The 10620-nt window shown below is 39.8% G+C and overlaps 1 pseudogene; it reads left to right on the forward strand.

Moving 5' to 3' along the window:
* The window catches only part of LOC107683756 (pappalysin-1-like), a 133669-nt pseudogene that overhangs the window by 94522 nt on the left and 28527 nt on the right, over positions 1-10620 (forward strand).

A 10620-nucleotide genomic window follows, 5' to 3' on the forward strand; every position in this document is an offset into this window, starting at 1 on the left:
CTCAATGAAGATAACTCTCTGTAGCGAGAGGAGGCCTGAAGATGCTCGCAGTAGATGGCCGAGCTGTAGGAGTGGAGGCCTCAACATGACGGCTCTCTAAAGCGAGAGGAGGCCTAACTATGCCCCACGCTCAAGACATCTTGTAAGGAGGCTCACAGACAGCCTACAGCTCACATATACTGTCCTTGCTGAGGTCTGGCGAGTGGAGGCCTCAATGAAGATAACTCTCTGTAGCGAGAGGAGGCCTGACAATGCTCACAGTAGATGGCCAAGCTCTAGGAATGGAGGCCATAGCATGACGACTCTCAAAAACGAGAGGAGGCCTAATTACACCCACATTCAGGACATCTTGTAAAGAGGCTCACAGAGAGCCTACAACTCACAGATGCTGCCCTAGTGGAGCTCTGGCAAGCGGAGACCTCAATGAAGATAACTCTCTGTAGCGAGAGGAGGCCTAACGATGCTTGCAGAAGATGGCCAAGCTCTAGGAGCAGAAGCCTCAGCATGACGGCTTTCTAAAACAAGAGGAGGCCTAACTACACCCCTCGCATTGGATAACGTGCAAGAAGGCTCACAGAGAGCCTACAACCTGCAAAATGATGTCCTAGTGGAGCTCTGGCGAGCAGAGGTAACAATAAAGATAACTCTCTCTTACAAGAGGAGGCCTAACGATGCTCACAATGGCCAAGAAGGCACACAAAGAGCCTAGCAACTTAGCAAACAGAAACCGAGCTCTGGAAACGAAAGACTCAGCATGACTACTTTCTAAAGTCGAGGATGGAGAAAGCCTAACAACTTAGGCCACTACCTAACTACAGCACTTTTCTGTCTCTAATTCCTCAGAATTCGACACATAAAGAACAATAGTGTTATTTGAGTCAAAAAGAGGAGCCAAAAAAGGAAAACTTCCTGTTTGACTCATCCATGCTCTGCCTACAACCCCCATGCTTAATCCCGCCTCACCGTAATGGCGGTCATACGGAACTGCAGACGCAAATGCCGAGCCGAACGTGCTCGTGCAAGCACTAACTACTGTCCCTCTAGAGACAGCTGAAAGGAAGAAGTTCCTACCTCTTGTAGTAAATCTCGTGAATGCATCATACCTAGCCTATCCAGCTTGCTCGTAGAGAAGACAGCATTGCACCCAAAACTTTGTCACACATTCCGTCCCATAACAGGGATAGTGCTAACGAAGCTTTCATTGAGAAATCCGTTCAATGCGCTCATTCTGCTCCCTCAGGAGCTAAATGCGTGCTCCTAACTCATGTACAAACAAGCAGTCTCTTAAAGACAAGAAAGAAATTGACGTATTTCACAGGTTCTCTTTTATACTCTCGGACCTCACCAGTTGTGAATTCATAGGCTGCCTCCTGCCAATGTCAAGCTCATTGTCATGTTTAGACTCATGCTTGAGACACCAGTCATGCCGGAGGCATTCCCCATAACGCCCTCTAGGGGACGCAGCACGAGTTCCCACTCGAAAGGGAGCTACTGTTTTATATTATATTTTGGATATATAATACTATAGAGTTGTGTTTTCATGAAAAATGGAAGTCATTATTGTGATATAAGCAAATAAATATATATTTTTTTTTTTTGGGCGGGGGGATTAAATTATGTTTTATTAACAAATTTTGGGAGGAGCTCATACAGATAATTAACCTGGCCAATTCATTATCAGCAATCACATCGTCTATCCTCTCAGCTCGAGAGAGAACCTCTATAAATGGCCCAAACCGCCTTACCTTTATTCTCACTAAGTCTTTCAGCATCCCTCCTCCACCCCGATCAAAGTTGACAGTAAAGACATTCATGATGTAACAAAAGATTATTTAAAAAAAAAGATTTTCTTTTGAACTTTCTATTCATCAAATAATCTTTGAAAATGCATCATAGTTTCCACAAAAATGTGAAACAGCACAACTGTTTTCAACATTGATAATCAGAAATGTTTCTTGAGCAGCAAATCAGCATATTATAATGATTTCTGAAAGATCATGTGACACTGAAGAATGGAGTAATGATGCTGAAAATTCAGCTTTGCATCATTGGAATAAATACAATTTTGCAATATATTCACATGGCAAGCTATGTAATAATATTTCAAAATATTACAGTTTTTACAGTTTTTTTTGTTTTGTTTGTTTTTTTATCAAATAAATGCAGCCTTTCAAAATTTCAAATGATAGTTTTGACATATTATGATGATTATTTTTTTGTACTGTTTGTAATCATTGTTGTTGCCATGAAAACAATGTTATTATGCAAAATAGGCTTAATTGTTTCCATGCAGAGTAGAATTTATTTTTATTTTTAGTTACATGGGATGTGACTTCTACCCTAAAATTGATGCTGCAATCTCCTATACACAGTGTACTGTCACAGTAAAGTATTAGAGACAGAGCTCAATAATTTACAAAATCTTCATCAGAAGACATGCTGTAACTGTCAGACCTCAACATGGTTAAACTGGAAGAAGTGTCGATTGAACTATATTGAAGTGTCATTGCCTGTAATGGCCTTAGTGATGAGCAGACAAACTGTTTAGCAGTTCTCTTCAAACACTAAAGAAAGATGTTATGCAGTGTTCAAGATGTTACATGAGCTGTGGACTTATGTTCTCCGTCTGTTTTTTCTCAGGAGAGGAGTGTGAGTTGTCATGCAGAGACAGTAACAATGATGTGGTCATTCTGCCGAGCAACATGACGGCCAGCAGCATTATGAGACATCACTGGATGAACCCTCCCAAAGTCAAGGTTTGTGTTTTTGTGTGCACCCTCTTAGCTTACTGGCAGGGAATGTTGCACCAGGATGCCACATCCTGAGTGTGACTCAAAGTTTGAGGTGACACTCCTTGGACAGCAGATATTGGATTGTGCCTGATGATTCATCAGTGTCACTCATCAATGTCTAGGCTTGGGACTTTAGGGTCAGCGAGAGGCACAGTCTAAGAGGAATTCACCTCTAAAATGCCATTTATTATATCCAAATTACATTCAGTGCCTTTTCATGCAGTTATAATGATGCATAAGAAAATAAGACGAGAAAATGTTAATTTTCACCATTTCAGAAATTATTTTTTTATATATGCCACATAAGGAAATACATTACAGTGACCACAAGTAAAGGCACAAATATTGTCAACTATAATGATAACTACTGTGTCCACTAGGGCTGGTTGATAAACTATAACATATTGAGATAAAATATCATGTGTGATAACATTTATGTCGATAACAATGATAAACTCAGGACATTTTTACTCGATGTGTATTAGTCTACCTATCACACAGCAGAAATAAATGTGACAACAGCCAGTTTGTCGGCAGGTTTTGTCCTGAATGCCACAATGCATATCCATTTCCTAGCACATACTAGGAAAAAAAAAGTAAGCATGAAGGTCCACCCATACGAAAACATACCAATGAGATCATACAAATTCATACAAATTAGCCACCAATTCACCAAAATGTAAAATAGTTACAAATTGCCATGATAATGTGTTGAAATAATGATACAGTCGTATTTTAGGTATTTAATGTTAATGGCTTCAAACTAAGTCACAAAGCTAACCGTTTCATAAAATATAATATTGGTATGTATTTATATTTATTTATATATCCAGTACACATTTAATGTGTACTGTTATCCATTACACTCACCTCTCAGGCCAACATTACTGCATTAAGAGGAATGGCATTACTTTGTATTTGAAACATTGCCTTGTATTATATATAAAAATAAATAAACTAATAATAATAATAATAATAATAATAATAATAATAATAATAATGAAACCATTAGGGCAACAATAAACGTTCAAAATTAAGTTTTCTATTTTAATTTTTCAAAGTGAACTTCTGTCTTTAAATTATATCTCTGATTAGTGAACACATGCAGCAGTTGTAACTTTGCAATGAATGTCGCAGACGTCCAATTACTGTTCATTGGCCGCAGGCTTAGGCATGCATGGCTTTCCCAATTACCTGGCATTGGTAAAACAGGGTATGATTACAGTAATCTCTTAATTCATCTGAAGCACAACGAGGCTGAGGCCAGGTCATAAAAGGTAAAATGCCATCTGTAATCACTATAATTTCAACAATGACCCTATTACAGGCATTAGCAGAAAAGCTTTATATAAATATACCTGTCAGAAGTATTACATTGTTTTAGGGGTGACTGCTGGGTTTGACTGGGAGTGCTATGATGGCAGTCTTCAGGCGGTTTTACTGAACACCTGTCAGACTCCACTGCAGGCCAGGACATGCAATCTTCAATCTTTGCATGCTGGAAAACACTACACAACTTTTAAAATCTGAACATATTTTAAAATACAATTTACAGTATCACAAAGCGAAACGTCTCAGGTTACGCATGTAGCCACGGTTCCCCGAGAAGGAATGAGAATCTGTGTCCTCTAGTGGACACTAGGAGGAATGCTATCAGCATGACTGGTGTCTGAAGCACGTGGAAAACACTCCGAATCCATTGGATCGTGCAGCTCGTGAAGTCATTAGCGGAGCAACCGGAAGTATGAGATGACAACCTCTAGTGTCCTCTAGTAGCCACTATGGGAAATGAAATGCCTACTATGCCATGCCACGGTGCACACCAACGATGCTCCAGACAGCAAAACAGCTTAGGGGAAATGCGGAACCCAACCGATACTAATATTAAGGAGGGACATCCCATTCAGTCAAGTTGGGAACACAACTGTCCTCAAACAACTACAGTGGTGTGAAAAAGTGTTGGCCCCCTTCCTGATTTCTTATTTTTTTGCATGTTTGTCACACTTTAATGATTCAGATCATCAAACAAGTCAAAAGTCAAAGATAACACAAGTAAACACAACATGCAGTTTTTAAATGAAGGTTTTTATTATTAAGGGAAAACAAAATCAAAAACTACATGGCCCTGTGTGAAGAAGTGTTTGCCCCCCTGTTAAAACTGTGGTTTATCACACCTGAGTTCAATTTCTCTAGCCACACCCAGGCCTGGACCACTGTATGTTCCTAAAGACAATGGGCTACCAACTTGAAACCCTAACACAGGGGAGACAGCCCAATCAAAGGATGTGGGATTCAGGTGGACCGCCTGCTTGAAAATACCCTGAAATCAGGGGAGGCAGTCTAACATTTAAAAAAAAAAGAAACTTCAGGGGGACAACCTACTTAAAAACCCTTGGGGAGGCAGTCCGACCCTGCTCTCTGAAATATTTGGTAAGAATAAAGCTCACAACTCAGGGGAGAGACTGGACCATCACCAGGTGGTTCGCAAATGTAGGCAAACTCACCAATAACATTAGTTCAGCCTCAGGGCCTGATGTAAGCAGCAACTGAAAATACTTCTGGGGCGGGAGTAAGTTATTTTCTTTTCTCCTTCTGCTAAATTCAATTACAGATGTCTCTCTGAGTCCACTATTGCCACCATCGCTCGCCCTATAGCAGCAGCAGTTTGCTTAGTGGCACAGAGAACCAAATCCGTAGTACGGTGCAACTCTTCGACCTCTTCAGGGGGTAAACATTTACCCTCATCCAGGTCTTTAAGCAGGTCTGCCTGGTAAGCTTGCAGCAAAGCCATGTTGTGCAAAGCCCCCTGGCGTGACCTGTTACCATGTACACCCTGCCATTCAAAGACGAGGTTGTCTGAAGCAGCTTGGATGGCAGGACAGGAGCCTTCAAAGAAGATGACTTGCCCTGGGAGAAACAGTCCACAAGTGTCTCTTCCACGGGGGCATCTTCACATATCTGTGCTCAGCCATTCCCTTCACATTAGCATAATCTGCATGTTGGAAAAGATGTAGCTGAGCTGAATATGGTTTCACCCACGATCTCTCTAACTCGGTATGAAGATCGGGGAGAAAGGAAATACTCTTGGGGGAAGGACGATCATGGACCATCAAAAAGCGTCTGCCACTAGTCTGCCACACTCTCACCATCATCACCAAGCACATCCACATTCCTCATCTTGACTGGATGAAGCCAGTAAAGTGCTATCCGCAGGATGAAATGACTCGAGCAAGAGATCATCCGGATCCCTCAGATCGCTCGAGTCCGAGGTAGATCTAGAAAGATCGAAACCCTTCTCAAACTTCTCAGTGAGGTCAACCTGTGAACCCCTCAACCTGAGGTTCCGCCGTGCCTCAGCAGCAGTGGGACCTGAGCTGCGAGACGCAGACTCCTGTCCCACATCCCTCAAGAATAGGGACAAGCGTGAGTGGAGGTTTTTCATTGGAAACTTATCATAGTGAGCGAATTCAGTGCCCTCAAGCACTAAACACGTTTGCTTCTCTCTGAGACACATAACACAAAGGTTGTCTTTGAGACACGAAGGAACACACTTCCTAAAGCATTCGCTAGACTTTTTCTCCATGATGTTTCTACAAACACAGAGCAAACAAACAGCTCCTGAAGACAAAGAAAGTTGATGACGTGCGATGCAGGTGCCCTCCTATATATTCGTGTGCTCCGATAATGATGTCATGGGCTGCGCGGTCCAATGGAGTGTTTTAAAACGTGCTTCAGACGCCGGTCATGCTGATGGCATTCTCCATAGTGTCCACTAGAGGATGCAGTTCAATTTCTCTTGAAGGGGAACTGGGGATCATACACTTAACTTTCAAGCCATTCTGAACAGAACAAACACACACAGAAACATGCACCTCATTGATAGGAGACAATTGACAAATCAATAAAAAAAATCTAAATGTGTTTTAAAATCGACTGAAAATATCAAACATGTTTTATATTATCTGACTATTATTTGGCTTGCTTAGTTGGGGACACAATTTCTGCCAATATTGTTGACTTGATTGCGCAGACACTATTTGGAGAGAACTGAACTGAGCTGGATGATGACATCACTGAATCAATGATGAACTGACTTTAACTGAAAAATGTTCTATTTTGCATTATCAGCACACGTTTTCCTGTTTCACACTGCAAAGCTGCTTTGACATAATCTTTATTGTATAAAGCGCTATATAAATAAAGGTGACTTGACTGAACGGATTTGTAGTCTGAAGCTAAAAAATGAGAATGTATGCCCATCATACACTATCCTATTTTCTGTTAAATCTATCAACTCTGCATGCCTACATTTTCGACAGCCAGCGTCGACTCCTCCAGACTGTAAATCTGGGCAAAAGTCGTGTAGTGTATTCTGTCCTTAAAGAGACAGTTCACCCAAAAACGAAATATTGCCATCATTTACTCACCCTCATTTTGTTACAAAATCATTAGACTTTGGTTTATCTTCAGAATGCAAATTAAGATATTTTTAACGATATGTGAGAGGTTTGCCCCTCCTTTGAAAGTCCTGGTAATCAAAACATGATATCCAAAAAGTTCATAAAGGCGTCATAAAATGAATCAATATGAATCGAGCGGTTTAAAGCAAATCTTGAAGAGATATGAGATATCGCTTTATTAATTAAATGAACATTTAATTTACGATGATCGACACGCATACAGTGGTGGACAAAGTGCACAAATCAAGTGCTTGACTAAAAGTACAGATATCATAATAAAATATTACTCCAGTAAAAGCATTAAGTACTCATTTTCAATTTTACTTGAGTAAAGGTACAAAAGTACTTGAATTGTTATGTATTTAATTAGAAAGTAGAAAGTACTGACTGATGCATATTTAATTTATTTAGCAAGAAAGCATATTTTATTACCAAAACTTGTCATATACCAATAACTACTACTGATAATTAATGATAATTCAAGTGTGCAATCAAGAGAAAATAACAAAGTATACCATATAAAATATACCATATAGCCTAGTGTATAAAAATGAAAGAAAAAAAAGTGTGTAACTGTGTGTTCATAAATATAAACATATAATATAAAAACATGTCACAGGGCAAAATGTGTTTTATTTTGTGTTTACATTTTAAGATGACATGTGTCTATACAGCGCTATGTAAACATGTATGTAGTATGTGCTATGGCAGGGGGAAAGATGCATTGGCATTAATTTGCATAATTTTAACATTATCTTTAGTTTTTAAATAAAACCTAAACTGTTCAGACATGTCCGTGTTTACATTTTAAGATGACATGCGTCTATACAGCGCTATGTAAACATGTATGTAGTATGTGCTATGGCAGGGGGAAAGATGCATGGGCATTAATTTGCATAATTTTAACATTATCTTTAGTTTTTAAATAAAACCTAAACTGTTCAGACATGTCCACATTCAAGCATTTCATACAGTGGGCTTAAACAGCTTGTCCTTTTACAGCAGCTTTAGTTCACAAACAAATTACAGTCTAAATATAATTTTCATTTACAATAATACATTCTAAAATTCTGCATTAGTAACATTTTGTGCCATCAGTAACTACTAAAAGCCTAAATTAAATCTGTTCATCATACAAAGTGATTGTATGTATCTCTTAACAAGACTTGGATTAAAACACTTGATTCATATGGATTTGTTTTACAATGTCTTTATGACCTTTTTGGTTCTTCAAAATTTTGGTTACCATGAACTTTCAATGCAGGTACAGAAACTCTTAAGTTTCATTCAAAATACCTTAAATTGTGCTTTGATGATTAACCAAAGTTGTATGGGTTTGGAACAACATGAGGGTGAGTAAATGACAGTATTTTCAGGATTGATCGAAGATGCTAGGAAAACTCACTGTGCTCGAACTGAATGCCATCCCCCCATATCTGTTGTGTTTAGATGGGCATTTGTGTCAAGTCAGGCGGTTTTCGGCAGAGAAACGAAACAACACGTTTCTGATTGATTTGTGTAATTGATATGATCTTCCCTCGTGGTAATTCGAGTCTGGAGACAGAGTGTGAGGGGAAGAGGAGGCCAAATCGATGTGGCTGAAATGTTCCAGGGGGGTTGGCTGAGGTGAGATCAATAACTGTTCTCTCAGCACTAGCCACCCTGTGTCAATCGATGCTGTTTGAATTTCCCAGCACCTGTTCCCTTCTGCCCGCCACGCAAGGGCACGATCCGTCCCGTAACTCCCAGATCCAGGGCTGCCCTGATTGACACCTGCACTAATGCTAATGGTTGTGCTGTGTTTGTTGGCCAGTGCAGCTCGAAGATCCTATAAATCCACACCGGCCAAGGTGTGGAAGTGGAAAAGCAAGCTCGTGATTGTACAATGCAGTTGCGAGCTGACTGAAGCTTTGGTGACCATACAATTCCTCATTTCCCATTCTCACTTAATGCATTTTTTGTTCTTTGTGTTATGTTTCCTGCTTAGTCGGGCCGTTGGCCTCGTGAATCAGTTATCATGATGAATCGGCCCTCGAGAGCGATTCGTTTCAGGTTTCACCGCTGACCTACTAAGATGCTTCTCTTATTTTCTCAGTTATTAGCTTCCCTAACATCAGCAAAATGACTGCGCTTACTGATACATTAGGCTGCCTTGGCAGACCGTGGCCTTTACGTGATGTCAGCGTCACTTTGGAGAGTCGATTGTTCATGCTGGGTCCACTGAGGGGAGTACTAATATTAACCTCTAATTAATAAACCAAACCTTTATTAAAAGGCCTGAGAGCTAAATGTGATCTCGGGAGCCATGGGAGAGTGGTTTGGGAGAAGAGAGCATAGACACCTAATTTGATATCGGCTTATTCAGAAGATGATGACATGCTAGTCTGAGGGAAACAAAGCGATCTGAATTTTATTGGTGTGAGGTCACTCGGGCTAACAGGGTATAACGTGTTCACGAAAGACTGCTACATGCAGTATCTCACTGTATTTTGGGCTGGTATCCAACATATTGTTGGTTCAGACCCCTGTAAGTATTGATAAATGAACTTCACCATTATTCACCACTCAAGCTCAAGTTACTGCAGAAGGACTGAATCTCTCATAAGTGTACTGTAAGTTTTCCCTCTACATGATGAAAATACAACAACACCAGTCAGTCTGGAACAGTTCTGCGAAAGCTTTTCTTCATACTAGATGGTGAAAAGCCTTTTTTTCTTCTGCAGTCTGACGTATTTCCAGGCGAAACAAGATGTTTAACAGATGAATATTGGGTAGAATTGATTGGATCGTGAAACGTTGATGGTTCAAATCAAAATGAAGGGGGGTTATTTGATTGATGGGGTTAAAACAAAGTTTATGGGCCTTTGTGAAAAAGAAGGGCTCTTAATTCTTATTAAGTTGGCCTCTTCTTCTTCTTCTGAGACTAAAGTTGGACTGTATCTCCTCCTAGAGTTTCCAGCTACAACTGCCAAAAACTCATGTCAGACCTTTTCTAACTGATTGGACTTACAATTTTCATTAAACAGACAATCAAAACTATGAAAAGTCCCATAGACTTTCATTGATGAGGTCAAATCATTTGTACTGTACTGATCAGCCTAACAGGCTGGGTTACAAAGTTTAAAATGGGGTCAGATTGTACTGTGTGAGATGTTTATATGCATTAAAATAATGACATAAAACAGAAATACGTTTAAAGGGGTCATATGATGTTGCTAAAAAGAACATTATTTTGTGTATTTGGTGTAATGAAATGTGTTTATGCGGTTTAAGGTTCAAAAAACACATTATTTTCCACATACTGTACATTATTGTTTCTCCTCTATGCCCCGCCTTTCTGAAACACGTCGATTTTTACAAAGCTCATC

Source organism: Sinocyclocheilus anshuiensis, unplaced genomic scaffold (genome assembly GCF_001515605.1).
Source record: "Sinocyclocheilus anshuiensis isolate Anshui unplaced genomic scaffold, SAMN03320099.WGS_v1.1 scaffold1549, whole genome shotgun sequence".
Lineage (NCBI taxonomy): Eukaryota > Metazoa > Chordata > Actinopteri > Cypriniformes > Cyprinidae > Sinocyclocheilus > Sinocyclocheilus anshuiensis.